This window comes from Antennarius striatus, chromosome 22 (assembly GCF_040054535.1).
Source record: "Antennarius striatus isolate MH-2024 chromosome 22, ASM4005453v1, whole genome shotgun sequence".
NCBI lineage: Eukaryota > Metazoa > Chordata > Actinopteri > Lophiiformes > Antennariidae > Antennarius > Antennarius striatus.
In genome coordinates, this window is record NC_090797.1 from 4,888,311 (window position 1) to 4,906,123 (window position 17,813).

General features: G+C 44.7%; 1 protein-coding gene across 1 annotated transcript in view; it reads right to left on the reverse strand.

Moving 5' to 3' along the window:
• The window catches only part of plxna4 (plexin A4), a 198,836-nt gene extending 181,849 nt beyond the window's left edge, over window positions 1-16,987 (reverse strand). Inside the window, exon 1 of the mRNA XM_068306872.1 lies at window positions 16,924-16,987. The gene's annotated coding sequence lies outside the window, so the exon portion shown is untranslated. The remainder of the gene's footprint in view (window positions 1-16,923) is intronic.
• Between the last annotated feature and the right edge of the window lie 826 nt (window positions 16,988-17,813).

Below are 17,813 nucleotides of genomic sequence, written 5' to 3' on the forward strand. Positions count from 1 at the left end.
TTCAATGGCTCAGGGAATTATCCATTGGAGGAGGCGTTCAGTTGAAGCCTGGGACGTCACAGGAAATCTTATTTTTAAATGAGAAAAAATCTGTGTCAACACAGATGACCTCAAGATGCTATTGTTCTTAGTTGCATGCAGATTTCTGAGTGGCAATTATGTCTGATCATGTTTACTTGCATTTACTGTCATTTCTTTTGCCCTGCAGGACCCCAAATGGCTCAAAATACCCATTCTGACATTGTTAATTTAACACCGAGTGCCATTTGTGGCTTTTTGCAGCCACTGTTGTCTAATACAGGCATGTGTCTTTCTGGTTTACATGATATCAGATGGCATGGGTCAGAGTGGAGGATGCTGCTTGGCAGCTTTAGTTCCATCTCTCATCACCTGCAGCTTGTCATCTCTCCGGTGGATGTGAACAGTTGGTCTGGCATATGAAGGGTCCTAGGTGCACTGGGGAGAAATGCTTTGTGAGAAGGGGTAGTAGTTGTTATGGTAGGGGTGCATAAATGTTGCATGAAACTCATCTTTGAACTGGGGGCAAGAAAAGAGCAAAAACAAGTGAGAGATGGAGAGAGAGAGAGAGTGGAAAAACAAGAGAGGGATGGCTGTGACAGAGAGGCAGAAAGAGGTGACAAGTAGACAGAGATGTATGTCCCAAATCAGTGATGTACTGACTGGAATGCACCCCTGCCCCCCTCTCCCAAAACTCAATCCACCCCCACGCTGAGCTCTGGCACTGATCAGAGGAATAAGGGTCACTCTGCATCACAGTCACACACCAGTACTGGAGGAAAGCTGCGCTCCCCCAGCATAATGACAATCATAGATGCACCTCGTCACACACACACACACACACACACACACACACACACACACACACACACACACACACACACACACACACACACACACACACACACACACACAAACACACACTCTCCAATCTGCACACAAATACCCAGACCACAGCACACAGCAAGACACAAACATACTTGACAATTCTGCATAAAATACACATAAACAGAGCGAGCATACAGAACAAGAGTGCCCCATCAACACACACACACACACACACACACACACACACACACACACACACACACACACACACACACACACACACACACACACACACACACACACACAACACACACACAAAGTGGCACCAGCAGCAGCACATTATGCCCCCCTCCCTCCCCCCCGACAACAAGAATAATAATAACACTGGAGAAAAGCAATCCAAAAACAAAATATTTTAAGGCTTTTTTTTTTCAGTTTGTTGGTGGCTGGGGAAAACAAAAAAAAAGGCCTCTGTTATGCAAGGATGCAGCGCAGGAGGAGATGTGGGTGCATACAAACTTTAACCTTCACATAAATCCTTATGATGCATAAGAAAGATTATGCTAAACAAGCCCCATCGCCAAGGAATATCAGTCTGACGTGACTCAGGCAGAATTTTTTTTATAAAAAGAATGCCATCCTCAATATTTCCTTTCATTGTCACGCTATAATTCAAACCATTCCTTTAGGGCACCTGCAACACATCTCAGGGGAATGAAAACCAAAACGAATCATCATGAGCGAACGACATTTTCATTAAGCGCAAGGAGAGAAAATTAAGGATCAAAATAAAGAAAAATTGCATAGCCTCATCATCCACACAAACACAAACATGCACGTACACACACACACACACACACACACACACACACACACGCCTGGAAACAGACAGATATAAACTTAAATAACGATGGAGCGATCAGGCCTAACATGCCTGTCAGGCTAAGCTAACCCCTGGTGATGCACAAAACAGATGGTACACTCTTCTCTCTCTCTCTTTCTCTCCCTCTTTCTGCTTCACTCTCTTTTTGGAAGACAGCAGGAGAACACCAAAAAAAAAAAAAAAGAGATAGAGAGATGGAGGGAGAGAGAGGATAGAGAGACGAGGCTCGGTGTCCTTGGCTACATCAAGACGTGGATTAGCTGCATGGATTACTGTCACCAGATACCCCCGTCTAGATCGGGGTTAGGAGGTCTAATCCACATGGAGCCATTGATATCATAAAGAAAGCTTTAGGATTGTGCTGTCAACCGCGTGCATAAGAAATAAACGACAGAAAACTGAGACGATGACTTTATGTAATACAGATGTAGCGATCAGTGAAGTGTTTACAAGCATCAACATGCCACAAATAATCCACTAGGTTCAATTATTAAGTAAGTATCAAGGTTTAAAATCTCCACCTACAATTTTCTAGGGAATCCTCCACTGTTTCACTCTAATGAGGAAGAACAGAGTTTACACCACGCAAGGGCAACACTCGACTCAACGAAACAGACCATGGAGAGGACGAACAATCCAAACTACTCCGTTTTTCTTTTAATTCTTAGGCTTACACGGCTTAATTACGTGCATACAATGGCTTCCGAAGGCTACGTGAAAAATAGAACTTGATAGTAATGAGATAAATAGGATGAATAAAGATGACGTTTTCAAAAACAATTGAATGATTCTCTACAATTCACCATATTTCCAATTTCCTTATGAGGGGCTGACATTAGAGAAAGGTCAGTGTCATTTTATATATTCTGGATTGTGCAAAGGAAACATTGCTTTTATTTCATTTTGATTGTTCTACTGCCATGGTTTGTTAGGACCCAGTGAGGGAGCATTAAGTGCAGCATAGCCAGATTGAATGAATGTATGTTCTTGTTACATCCCCCCACACAAGCGAGTAAAAAGAAACTGCCGGTGACTCCACGTGTGTGTGTCGGAGGTAACAAGGTTATCCACAAGTGGGCAAGAGCCTCCAAGCAAAGGGACAAGAATGTATGAAAAGTATGTGTCCTGTAGAGATAAGTACAGGGAAGTAGCATAGCCAATCAAAGTGAATGACTGATCTGGTGGAAGTGTGTCAAACGTAAACACAATTTCCACCTCATACATATAGTCATGCTTTCAGCATGTATCTTATTTTTGCTCTCTTAGAGTCAGGGAATTTCAAAGAAGGGGTCCAGGCGACGATCCAACTCCACAACCCCGCCGGACTTAACGAGAAATGTCTGACATCTGTCCGTCCCTTTCCTCGCTCAGTCTCTTTCATTTTTTGCCATCCCTTCTCTTTCTCTCTTCTCTCAGACTCGCTAATCCTCCGTAGCAGGATGAGGTTCAAATACGCTCATTTTTCTAAAACATGCAGTCGCAGTCGGGCCCCTCAGGAATATTTTTTCTTCTTTTTTTTTTCCAAAGAAATAATCATCTCTGCATTGCGTGTTTGGTTGCCAAGAGAGTGGGAAATGACAGAGTCCTTTAGGCGATGCGACGCTCAAACAGTCCTCGGTTGCCAAAGTGAGGTCGTTCAGGCGTACACACGTCGGAAAACTGAACACACACAAGCGCTCTTGGCTTGGACTGGGCCTTTGTGTGACGGGTGCTGATGCAGGCTGAGAGGGGTGGAGTGTTTGATCATCAGCGCAGATCAAGAGGCTCTAATGCAATTAGGAAGACTGTTGAAGAGCCCACTGGCCTTCCGTCAACGCTTCGCTCTGATTGGGTTAGGCTGCGACTGACTTCCTGGATAAGAACGGGGCCTTCAAGTTTGACACAGACCCACAGCAGCATCTGGAGACGGTCATTTACCGGGTGAACTGGGCGATCTCTGGATCCATTTAGGATGAGTCCAGACGAACACACACACGTGACTCACCAGTGCCTCACAATCACGTAAATGATGCTCAGAAAGTTGTGATGACTCAAAGAGCTTCATCTGCAATCGCTCACTGGGTTTATGAATAAATTGATAATAAACAAAACAGATAGCTTCAATAAATAAAGTCTACAAACACTGACGAACCCCGCCGCAATGCTTTGACACCTTTTTTTTTTTTGACACGCAGCACTAAAATGCTCACTTTCTAAGAAGGATGTCTTCAAATAGATTAAAAATTCAAATATGGGATCGAGGGGAGCGGAGCAGAGCTTTAATATTTCCCTTTAATCTATATTTAACAAGAAACACACCCAACATTTTGTGTTAACAAAGAAGATATACTTTCGACCATTCTTCTGAACTACCCCCTAGTTATAGCCATGTTGTGCCACAGTAGCTCGTTCATCAAAAGACAGACATATTTGCTGTAATTACTACACAAGCAGCCAAGAAGCCTAAATGTTGTTGCTAGGCGCTGTCTGACAGCTGCTTTCATAGAACAAACTCAAAGGCTTTAGCTCACTTCCCTCATCCATTTCTTTCTCTCTCCCTATTCCCTTATTCCCCGCACTAACAGGCAGACAGGAATGCAAGGCCGTGTAGACAAATCAGCTCTCACTTCCATCAGCTGCTGACTGGCACCATCTTTAGTCCCAACACGTCCTCTCCTTCTCCATCCATCCATCCATTCTCATTTCCCCCGTACCCCTTCTTCTCCTTCCAGCTCTCCTTCAGCTTCTCCACCAGTTCCAGAGACGAGAACCCCCCCACCCACACACACACACACACACACACACACATCCTTTCTTTCCATCTTATCTTCGGGTTCGAGTGTGACTTCTTCCTCTTGACAAAGTAATTAATTGCGAGTCATAGTTTGCTCGAAGCCAGAATGATTCTGGATGTTTTGCTGCAGTGTGAACACGAGTCGTCTGAAGAAGACGCATCCCCTCGACATCCCTCGAAACACTGTGAAGCAAATTCATCAGTGTGTGACACATCACTCCATTCCTTTATTGAACCTAGGGTAGTGTATATTCCCTTAGATATTCAGAAATGAGAAGACGACCAACCTTCAGCGTCAACTTAAAAATCATCTTTACATTAAAACGTTAATAAAAGGAAGGTTTGCTCTCTGATTGCGCGTCCGGTTGTGTGTTTTGGTCGAAGACAGGAAAATGATTGTCTGTTAACCTCCGAGGCAGGATTTTGCTGAGCAGCTGCTTAACAACCATTATGGGAGTTCTTGTGTTTCACATCCCTGATAGCACACGACTATTACATCCACACGGCCAACATTACCGGCCAATTTTAGCTTATCGTGCATTACTATCAGCGTATTAGGCAGGCAGATAAGGAACACAAACTTGCGGTACAGAAATCCAAAAGATATACTTGGGAGTAATCAAGCTATTTTTAACTGCAAATGATCTTGCCCCAGAATATATTTTGGTCTTAATTCAATGGATCACAATCACAACATGGTTCCGTGAGGCAACAGTGATCCACAACTCTGAAACTTAATCTATCATTGTTTGTTGCCTCAAGAGCATCAGATGCAGTGTGATTCACCGGGACAACAATCATGCCTTTGCCTCGATCCAGGTAACCACACACACACACACACACACACACACACACACACACACACACACACACACACACACACACACAAACACACACATTTACAGGCCTGGTCTCACCTCTGAAAGTTCTGTTCTAAATCTGCTGAGTTGTGCATCAACTTGATTTCCAACAAAAGTGACATCCTTCAAAATCATCAGCGCTCCGCCGCTCTCCTTGTCCTTAACTCTGTCACTTAGCAATGTGAAATCACGTTAACGTCGCTGATGCAGGGAATACGTCAACTGTAACACTTGGTACTGCAGACGGCACACTTTGGGTCGTCGGTTCGTAATGTTTGGAAAGTTAGGCGGTGAGATCTCCAGACTGAGGATGGAGTCGGCGAGCAAAGAAGAGCATGGAAGACTTTCATTAGTACCTACCTCAGTTTTACTGCCCCTTATTTGGGACGTGGACTTACCAGAGGTTATGAAATGGAACTTAGCGACCAGGGTCAGATTCCAGACATCAAAACTAAACTATTGAGTGTTCTGTTGCTGTGATAATAAACATTTCAAACTTGTCAGTTGTATAACTGCAATTAAGCTGTTATTCATATGAGGGTTAGAACTTTCCTATCATGAAAAAACTCATTGCATGACTTGCAAACACAAAAAATTCACACACACACACACACACACACACACACACACACACACACACACACACACACACACACACACACACACACACACACACACACACACACACACACAAGCTCAGAGCCTAAGGGAAGGCTGGCTAGCTGTGGTCCAGGTTGAAACAAGCCCAGAGATGACTGGTGCTTTGGGTGTAAACCAGTGGCACCAGTAGAAAAACAAATGAGTCTGAGTTTTGAAACACACACAGAATAAACGGAGGACACACAACAGACATGTCAACTCTTTAATAGAAAATTACTTTCACAAGGTTTTGGGACAGCCCTGGTCATCATGCCACTGAGCCGACATTCATTTGAAAGCAAAACTTTCATAGACTTGATGTGACTCTGCTTTTCCACCCAGTTCAAATTGCCTTATGAGAATCAATTATATTACACATGACATGCTGTCCTGCCAAATTCCCCTTCCTGTTATCAACAACAAAGACATTGAGATGTGGATAATATTGCCTGAAATGTGTTTATTTCCACTGGTTGCAGTTTTGGAAATACCAGGAAAAAGAAGAAAATCAAATTATCCCCACATGCCAAAGTATTTTCATCTGAACTCACCCATTGGCTCAATCAGGTTTTCTGACTGAAGCAGAAGTAAACAGGATCAGACCCATCCCAGTTCAGATGCTTTAGACCACCAGGCTGTTGTACATGTTTCCTTTTTTGTTCATTCCTTACAATTGTTCCATCTGTGTCTGTTTTTGTGCCTCTGAATCCTCCACCTTCCTTCCTCCCTCATAGTTTCTGAAGCAGACTTGACCTCCAAGATTAACTTCTAAAACAAGAAAGCTTGATAATTTAGAAGGCTTTGTGGTGATTACAATAAAACCGTAAACTGCTGTTTTAATTTTTCTCTGATCCCTCATTCAGTTCCTTTTTTTTCTCTCTCTCTGTGTGAAGTGTTTAAGTGAACCAAATGTGAGTGGCACGGAAATAAGAATAAAACAAACCTATTAATCCATCCTATGTCATCCCAGTTCATCACACACACACACACGCACACGCACACATACACACACCATGCACATCTGTGAGCCTCATCAGTGGTTTGGTCAAAGCGCATGGATTACAGCTTTTCTCTCTAATCCACAGCGGTGATGAAGATGAGTCTTAAAGATCTCAGCTGTTGGTTTTGCAACACACAGATGGAATGAGGTCACTTGACTGGCCTCTAACACCCTTCATACATTGCTTCCTTTATTTCTGTGAATTACAAACACCTTATTTGGTAGATTCCACTACAGTCATTGAAATCAGGGCTAGTATCATAAACACAAAAAAAATGGATTAAATCCCTAGAAAAATAGCTGCAGTTTAATCTATGCAAAGGAAATTGATCACTACATTGTATTTGTATTCCCTCTGTATTAGCATCACACCCAGCATATGTCTCTGCTAACAGTTCGATAGCAGTGCCAGACTCTGGCAGGGATGTTGATGTACTTGTCATACAAGCTGACTCGGCATCGCTCCTAACTTCCTGACTGCCTCAATTAGAAATAAAAATTTAACCTCACTTCTGACTCTTCTGACTTCTCTGTCATTCTCTGCCTCCCCTGTTCACAAGCTCACCCAGCAAAAAAAAAAAAAAAGATTACCTAAGTATAGGCAATGTGGGAGAGAAGGAGAATGTGGGACATGATAGTGAAGACAGAATGTCTACACCTGCAGAGACTTGCAGCCCCGCGGTAATGGTCTCAGAAAACTAAAAAAAATGAGCGGTTTGACAGGATGTGTCAAAAGTGCCCTTCCAACTGCTGAGATATCCCATTTTTAAACACATTCAGCAAATGGTGGTGTATTATAACTGCTGCCTGAGAAAGAGCAGAGACGTGGAGAGAAGAAAAAGCAGCTGGCGCTGTAAATGAGGAGAAGTGGAGGAGTGGATCTGTCATTTCCCTAAAAAGATAAGTAAAAAACATCTAGGCTGTTCCCCAAAATAAACATCTTTACGCTGCATTCCAATTATCTCTAAACATTCAATTAATGTGTGTATATGCGCCAAAGTACTCTTTCTCTCACTCTCTTTCTCTCTTTATGCACTACTTGTACCGTCTTTTTTGCACTTATTTTGAAAGTGCTGAAAGAGTAAACATTAAAATGATAAGTGGCACGATGCATCATGGTAGTCAGGAAGCAGATGCATGAAAAACACATCCATTAGGGTGAATTTAAACTAAATGTGCAAACACATTCATGCACATGCTGCAGACCTCACACTGGAGAGGACGGAACAACCGGAAACCAAATATCTCTTACCCTCCCTTTGCTGCGTTTGACAGCAAAGGTACAGGTCAAAAGGTCAACGTTAGACAAAGATAAACTGGCAGGTCGATGGGGTGAAGCCTGCAGAGGCATAATCAGAAAAAAAAAAAAAGCATCCAGAAAATAAGCTAGAGTCTGTGAATGGATTCAAGACATGGTCTTTAAAGTAATTAATTACAGTTGAACTATGCCTTATAATAAATCTGTTTGATGTCACATGCAGTTACACCAACATTTACTCCATATGTGGAGTTGGTTTTATTATTTTAAAGGATATTATTGTGTAAAAAAAAATTGATTTGTGTGTTGGTGAATGAATGCATGTGTGTGTGTGTTGGTGTGTGTGTGCGTGTATGCGTGCGTGCGTGCGTGTGTGTGTGTGTGGAAGCTCCACGGGCCTGATGTCAGAATCTGCTCTGTGATGTCACAGGGAGCAAAGAATCATCTGAGTGGAGGAACGAGGGGGCAGCACACACACACGCACACACACATGTACAAATACATACAGACACAGATCAAACCACAAGTAGTATTAAAAAAAAAATCCCTTCTCCAGCATGATCCTTGTGGACTAAAATCGCGAAGTGCACGAAAACGTGGCGTAACTTGTTTTCAGCACGTTTGCAGCGAGGCGTGCAAATGTCAACTTTCACATTCGAAACTCGAGCCGTGTTACAAAACAGGTTTGACCGGCGACTGCTGCCATTGGCTGTTGGATACACCGTACGGCAGGTGAGATCTGACCCGGGTTTGCAAGAGAGCACGTGAAGACAAAGCGGAGCCCTCACCGGGCGAGGGGAGCTGGGAATCGTGCTGCGGAGAATGTTGCGAAGCGTACCGAGGTTTAAGAATATGATGCAACTGACAGTTTGGCAGTAACACAATAATCTAAACTTTGTATTTACAACAACATCCTTGAGCTTTGGCTGGAAATACGTGCGTGAGACTTTTCACAAACTGAGAGGTGAGTCGACGGAGTTCGGGCAGGTTTACGGTCCATTACATGCATTTCCACTGCTCCTCCCTCCCTCCCTGCCTCCCTCCCACCCCACTGTTTGTCTCCCCCCCTCAAACTTCGCCTCTCCCTTTAACTGCATCCCTCAAAGCCTACGGCATAAACACATCAGACAAGCTTTCCAGCCAGCCCTCATTCAGAGTGAGAGGATGCAAATTGTTATCCAGCGTATTACCCCTACTCTCCCTCTCCTCCTCCTCCTCCGCCGCTGTCGTCTCTCCACAGCCGGTCATGGACATTTTTTTTTATTCTTTGATTTTCTGCAAGCTTTACTCCGTCGCATTGCTTTCCCCCCCCCACTGGAAACATGGAGAGGACGTGCGTACACATATACACCGTATAACTCGCAGGTTGCCAGATTTGCCGGTGGGCCCGAGAACAAGCCAATCAAAGTTCAGCTGGTATGACTGCCATGACAATCCAGAACGGATAAGCACAAAGAAAAAGGGGAGGGTAGAGGCAGGCATGAGATACTGTGTGCTTCCAGACTCAGAGAGAGAGGGAGAGAGAAAGATTTTTTTGGGGAAACCAACTGCAGAAAAATTGAGTTAGAGGATGTTTGACAGAATAAAGTAAAGTTCATCAGTCCTCATCTCCTCTAACAGCTGAGGTTTGGGATGTCTAAAGCAACTGCCAGTGTTCTGTGCTTAGTCTATGTTAGTGCTACTGGACAGTTTAATAGGGGAATATTTTTTATTTCATGTTTTTAGGTCCCATTCTTCCTCCTTTTTGTGCCCTTTGTGTGCTGTAACACTGAAATAATCTGTTAATTAGCTCCCAACCTGAGTTTGTGAAAGACATTTTACGCTTTTCTTGTCATCCTCTGCTAGGTAAAAGTGTAATCATTAAAGTAAGTGAGAAATTAGCAAATGCTTAGCCACCGTGACACATCCTGCAAATTAAGCGTAAAAAAAAACAAAAAAACACATAGAACGCCACAGTCAGTGTTTTCAAATATAGAAAGAGGAGGAAATGAAAGTCCTGACGGTCTCGTGAAAATGTCAAGTGTCGGAGCCTTTCAGTCATTGTAAATAAAAATGTTAATAGTGAATCTTCTGAGTCCTGTTAGCGTTACAGGGAAAGGTCAAAAGTCCATCACCATATCAGCCCATCACATCTCCCCGACACCTCCTGCCATTTTTCAAGGTAAGCACAGCAGTGAGGACAATTTCTGTGGAGGGGCTCTCAGATGACAAATTACGTTGCCATAGGAACACGGGTAGTTGTGTGGGTGGCAGGTAAGAATGGTGTGTGTCACTATAGGGAAAGATTTAATATGTCGTCCCTATGCTGAGCAGGAATCTCAGCCTGAGAAAGCTATAGGGCTTTCAGCGTTTATTTATACGATTACCGGGGCTGAATATCTTCACAGTGAGGGGTAGTGAGAGTGGGAAAGGATGACACCAATGCAACACGTGTCAGACGTGATGGATGATGTCATGTGTGAGTAAACGCAGCCCTTCGGAGTCACCAGTTTGGAGAGCTTTACGCGTGGGTACGTGGCAAAACTTTCCCACTCCGGAGCAGACGAGCCTTCTTTCAAATTTAATCCCCCGCAATCAAAAATCAATACCTGTCAGTGACGAAAGTCCGAGGCTTAACCAGAATAACAAATGAAACACCTCTTTTATTCCAGGAGTGTAACAAATTTCTCCCCGGAACTTTGGCAAGAGTTAGGCTTTGGCTAAGAGTCAATCAATGCGTTCGCACGGACCCATTCCAAATCCCATCACCAGAAAAAAAAAAAACACTCAAGAAAGGCAAAATCCTAAACTCAAAAGGGAGAGGCACGCAGAGAGGAGAATAACATGAAAACTCAGCGTAAGCCTTGTTAAATCTCCTGGTAACATCCCCAACATTATGCTGCTAGACTATGATATATCCTAAAGGGGGGTTGGGGGGGTTAAGGGGGGATATTCCAACTAGGCAGCTCCTCGGCAAACCTCGCTGCCTTCTGGCTACAGCACTGCAGGGGTCCTCCTCGAGCCCGCTGTTTCACAATTACTGTGGTAACAGTGCATATTGATGCCCCCTGACACCAGCGCCAGACAGGAAGTGAGAGCCGAATAAAGAGTGTATGTGTGTGTGTGTGGGGGGGGTAACACAACAGCCGTTAGACGTGTCGTTAACCATACATCCACTCGTCATCCCACAACAGGATTCCTCCTGGTGAGGAAACTCTATCACACTTTAAACATGCAGCGATCAAACATAGAGATCACACTCTCAGGAGACGTTACAGTCGTTCCTGCAGAGGTCGTATCAATCACGGTACCGCCGCTCTTCTGTAAAGACGACCCAGCAGTCACGGTGGCAGTTTTAGCACTAAGTCACATATAGTCTTTATGGTGGGAAAACCTTGTTGACAACCTGATAAAAGCTTCCCGCATGCAACATCCAAAAACCTTCAACCCTTTCTTATCTCCAAGCGACGGTACTTAAAGTGCTCACGGAGTCAATGACCTCTTTTAGCAACTTGCACTCATAACACGAACCTCCATTCATGTTAAAACAAGTTCAATTTTCACTGAGCTGCCCAGAGGAAGGTGGTCAAAGAGGGGCTAGGACCAGGGTGGGGTGTCAAGACTGTCAAGACTATGAACTGACATAACCTGGGCGACCGGTGCTAAATGTAAGCAGCATTGCAGCGGCTCCTAGGGTGTCATAATAATAGCCTGGATAAACACACATTCCAGTCAAGTACCACACATGTTTATGGTATACTAGAATGTTACGATCTAGGGTCTCCCAAAAGTGTGACCTTCCAAAATATCCAAACCACTATCCTTGAAGGTGGAACAAGTGGGCATAGCAAACATATATTTTAATTCTCTCGAAGCTTCTCTGGAATCTAGTGTTCCTCCTAGGAATTACACTTAACCCCCAAGTAAAAACCCATCGCAATGTCACTTTCAACCACGACTATCAAAAAATGGGTTCTTCCCTCAGTTTCGCTTTAAGAGAAAAACCCGACAGTCTGAGCAAAGATAATTGGCAAGCCCTGAAAACCAGTTTTTACATTAAATATTGGGTGCTCTTGTGGTATTGTCTGATATGGATTAATAAAACATGAATGCATGCATACTTAAGCATGCGTGCTCATGCTTCTTTGCAATAGACAGGATGAAAAGAGAATTAGGGCCCTAATCCTCGCGTGGACTTAAGGCGTCGGCGCAGCAACGAATGCGAAAGAGTGAGAGGGGAGTGGGGCGGATGCTCTGCCCTGAGACTGTCTGCAGTTTTCTCGTCATTTCATGCATCTGAAACAAAACTAATTTACTTCTAGTCATGCCCGACTTGACACGCACAAACATAAGAGTCAATATGCGCGGTGTGTCACTTGCTGCTGCATCAAAGAAAGGCGTTGGTGCGTCAAACCCAACCCTAATATGAATCATAAGCGACCTGGAAGGAAACGCTGCGGCCTTATCAGAAAGAATACTCTGATTCCCATCTAAAACAGAAGCATCCCGTGTCTCTCCTCTCTCTCTCTCCGCGTTCAGCCGCGTAGGTCATTCCAATGTCACAACGGTTTGGACGCGTAAAGGCGCGCAGATAAAGTTATGCGCCCGAGCGGCTTAAGAGTGAGGCAGGGAGATATGGCACGAAAGAGCTGGAGGCAGAAACAGTCAGAGAGGGAGAGGAGAGAGAGAGAAAGAGGGATGTGGAAAAAGATGAAAGGGAACATGAGAGAAGGCTGGAGGGAGAAATTAAAATTGGTGTGGTGTGATATAGTAGCATGTAGATTGGGCCCCATTATAAAGGCACGTGACAGCTTAATAGGAAATAAGAAGCGGGATATATACAGAACACACACACACACACACACAGCGCACACAGAGCTTTTCTGAAGGCATCACGCATTTGCTGAGTAAACTGTTCGGAGCAGAACAAAGGTTCTCATTAAATTGGATGTTGTGACGCGTATTGATTTCTCCCCACAGAATTCACGACGCCTATTGTTTGGAGATCCTCGCTTCACATCTCTGCTGTCATTGCTGTGACAAACATCAATAGCAGCTCCGCCATGCATTACTAAAGGGTTAATTACATACTTGTAAGCAATTACTATCTTAATGTAGCGCTAGAATCCTCCCCAAGAAGTGGAATTTAAGATTAGGACTATCGGACCGTCAATTTTTGATCGCGTCTATCTAATAAAGTGTCAACAAAAAAAATCACAATAGTGAGGATCTTGCGTTTGCATCAGCGCCTAATCTGAGGTCAAGTCTGCAAAGACGAGATGACAATGGCAGAAGTTTTACGTGGCACCCTAAAGGTCCAAGAGGAGCGTAATGGAACGCATCTCCAGGTTTGTTTTCAACCTAAACGACAACCAAAAAGAAATCTCTTGACTTTCCAATCCAAGTAATCCTATTCTATATTTACCCCCGGCCCTGTAAACCATTGTTAAAGAACCGTCATTGCCATAACTGTCCGAAAATATCGGAGAGAGATTACGGTGGGAGGAACATTTGGTGGAATGGACGCACAATTTGCAATCCTCTCTCTGTGGCGGCGTTTGCTGGCATGGGAAAAGGAGGGGGAGTCTGATTGGACGGTAGCCTGAGTCTGGTAGTCCTGTCGTAGCCCAGAGGGGTATTAGTGTGTGTGTGTGTGTGTGTGTGTGTGTGTGTGTGTGTGTGTGTGTGTGTGTGTGTGTGTGTGTGTGTGTGTGTGTGTGTGTGTGTGTGTGTGTGTGTGTGTGTGTGTGTGTGTGTGTGTGTGTGTGTGTGTGTGTGTGAAGAAGAACAAACACAGAAGCTCCATTCAGGTCCAATCCACAGACACATCATTCACTGTGACGTGACGCTACGTCTCTGTGACTGGAGTGTTCGTATATTGGGCCACGCACAGATGCGTCATTCACGCGCAGACACACAAGCGCGCTTCTTGCTGAGTCTTGTCGACACCCCTACTTGGCATTTATATCACCGTGGAAAATCTCTCTTAAGATTCCCCTGTCACATTCATTCATAGTTCCCCCCCCTTTTTTTTTTTGCAAGGGTTTCCCGTGCGTAAAGGTGCACCTCTGCCAAAATGCGTCTTAACTGCCAAGGCTGGAGTGAAAGTTTATCCATTAGCAAGCCATAATATTGACAGGGCCGCGCTCTGCAGGTCCAAACTCCAGTGCTGTAGCCGTAACATTGGCCGACAGACAGGGGGTAGTATGTCAACGCGAGGCGGTAATAGGCCGATAAAAGCTGCTGTTCCAATTCCTATAGGCGGGCTTGACGGACAGCGCTCAGGGAGAGACTCGTAAGATCGGTGCCAAGTGCTCTTAAAGCCTTTAAGAATTTAGAGCTGCCATGGAATTTGGTGAAAGGACAAGGAACAGATGAGATAGGATTATGAAGCTACTCAGGAACCAAATGTGTTTGGTTTTTGTTTGTTTTTTCCTTCAGCCCTTGACAGCAGCAAAAACAAACCAGACACAGAATCTGCATCTTCTAAGAGGACAAGAATACAAATTGGATTCTTCATGAATGACTTGAGAGGCTCTGATTTAACAGACGCATTAAATTTACACCCAGGGGGACAAACATAGGAACTTGTCCTAGAATAAAAATAATTACCCTGTGACTGAACTTTTGATTTATTTCACAATTCCATGAACAAACAACACATCGATAATTATCTTGCGTCTGTTTTTTTTTGTTTTGTTTTTTTACGATTGCGCAAACAAGAGAGTTTAACACAATTAAAGTTAAACGAAACGGATCATATGGATCGTTTGACCGACACCGAGGAAAACTTGTAAGGGTTTATTAATCAGTCTTTTGACTCCACACTGCCCCTCATGGCTTCTCCAGGATGAAAGCAATAAAAATAATAAAGTCAAACTGAATCGTCCCAGTATTTGCAGGATATGCTTGACAACAACAACAACAACAACAAACACACTGATGTACATTAATTATGGAGCTGCAGCAGTGTTCGGAGGAGCGATGCTGAATTGATGCATTGAGCGTGGAGAGCAGGTGGATAGAGGGAGGCAGAAACTAGCAGGGGGGCTCAGAGTGCTCAGTGTGGCTGCTGTACTGGGGAGCTGCGTTTTGCATAGGCTGGAGCAGCTGTTCTGCAGTGTGCATGATGTGGGAGGGAGGAAGGGAGGGAGAGAGGGAGGGAGGAAGGAAAAAAGGAAGGAAGGAAGGAGAAACAAAGTTGAAAGTCACATTTGGAATCAGGGTTGTGTATCACATTACGCGGCTGAGACGACAGCGTGTGCTCCAGAGCGACATTGTTACTTTCCTTTTGTGACCGTCAGACATCAGCTCGAGTTCCAACAACCCCATTCAAGATGACACCAAGTCAGGAAATGACACAGATGCACTGTGTAACCGATTAACCTCACGTACAGTCAGGGGATGTGTTGACCAAGCAGTAGACTCTTCAAGAGAATCTGATCATCACCTCTCTCTGCTCTCTCCGAGTGGCGGAACTCCAACACGAAGTTGCCCACAGAAATCTTCCAAGTAGATAAAATCACTTCGAGATTCGAAACGGGTTTGAATGGTGGCTGGATCTTTCGATTTTTGTCTCTAGTATTCTGAAAACAACTGGATTAACAAAGTCTCAAAATATCTGGAAATCATAACACAGAAAAACAAAGTTGAATCTTAAATTACGCACGTAATGTAACCCATAAATATAAAGAGGGACTCATTGATAAATGGTGATTTGCTCGGGTGTCCCTAAACTCTAGCCCTGGAGCCTCCCAGTCATCCTGGTAACGGCATGAGGAAAACGATCCTGATGGGATCAATATGCATCGTGCAAAAAAAAAGAAAGAAAAAAAAAAGCGCGTTTCCGAAAGAATCACGACACGCAGAGGCGTCCCGGAGACGTGGACGCAGGTGGAATCGATTAAAGGGAGACAAGCGAGGAAATTGTGCCTAACTGTGAAACCTCGACACCACAGAGGAGCCGTTCAGAGAGAGTCTTCATATGCTAGAATAGTTTGAGGCTACGTGAAATGAATCCAACGTGAATCCCCCTAAAACAGGACACGCTTCCAATCTGTTCCGGATTTCAGAACTTTTCTAAACGCGCCGTGTCATCGATCCAGTTCGCGTTCATTTTGTTTTGGCGTTTGGTCATCCTGATGAATCCTTACGGTGGTTTAGACTATCAGATAGTTTTATCCATTTAAGTGACGTTTCAAAACTCAGTTGCAGTCCAGGAATCTACCCGCCACGCAGTCCCACACACTGGGTTTATCCCCGAAGGCGCTGCGAAAATCTGACCCTGAATCTGAGGGGAAACCTTTTCAGTTTTTAACCTTCAGATGACAAACACGCTTCGGACATGCAGCTCTTTCTGGCTTACAGTAGATCAAGGCATTGGTGATGTGACGCGTGGACACGGAGGGAATCCACGCAACATAAAGTCCCAAGTTGAAAGAAACAGCAGGTCGTTGTGTGGTTCTGTAATTCTCCCAGATCCAAAAGCGCAGGTTGGGTATGGAACCCACCCGATTGGGAGTGCGCAGAGCGGCTTGGCGCAGCGGCTAGAACAGGTGCAACACGCCTCCGTCACCTGGCTGTGGCAACGACAACCTCACACCCCCAAAGCCTGGCTGTAATGGCACCAAGACGCACAAACACAGTCCGGGTTTGGGGAGTGACAAGCACCCCTTTTTTGCTTACCTGTAATCTATGCAGATATCACTTCACAGCCGCACTGGCACTGCGGCTAAGAGGCACGTCCAAAAGCAATCCCCCAACTCCTTTTACTTCCCCCCCAGCCCCCCCAAAATAAGAAAAAAAAACTCGGGTTATATCCTGCTTGTCCACTTTAAATCCGCGATAGAGCCGCAGACGGAAGGCGATTCCTGCGAGTGAGTAAGAAATAGCTGCACAGCACCGGCAGCATCCCCGGTCAGCAGGACTCCGCCACTCCGCTCTGAGCTCTCTGAGAGCCGTGGGCTGCACCTCCCATCCCCCGGCGAGGACGCACTTGGTATGCCGTCGGAAAAGCCGCTGCGCCGTACGGGTTACCGCAGGAGGCTGCGCTTGTGTGCGTGTGCGTGCGTGTAAGAGAGCGTGTGTGCGTGCGTGTGTTTATAGATGTGACTCAGTGCGGTGCTCCTGCTCAACTGAGGTGCCGAGGGTGCTGCAGCGGAGTGGAAAGGAAGAGAGAGGGAGAGGGGGAGAGACAGAGAGGGGGGGGGGGGGAAGAGTGCGCTGCCTTGGAGTTTGCAGCTTCGCGACTGATCTTGAGGCTTGGGAGGGAGTGGGTGACGCCGCTCCCTTTGCAGAAAATGACAATTTTGTTTATTTATTTATTTACTTATTTATTTATTTATTTACTTATTTATTTATTTATTTATTTATTTATTTATTTATTTATTTATTTAACGTGGGGTCCCGACGCGTTCGGATTAACATATCCGGTCTTGGTGGGGTCTTTCCCGACCATATGAGACTATAACCCTTTATCACGTGTAATTTCTTGAAAGACTGCGACAAAGTGTCACTTGAAGTGAAATGATTCCACTCCCACAGTGTCGAGTCCTAATTCCGCGATTCTAAAAGAT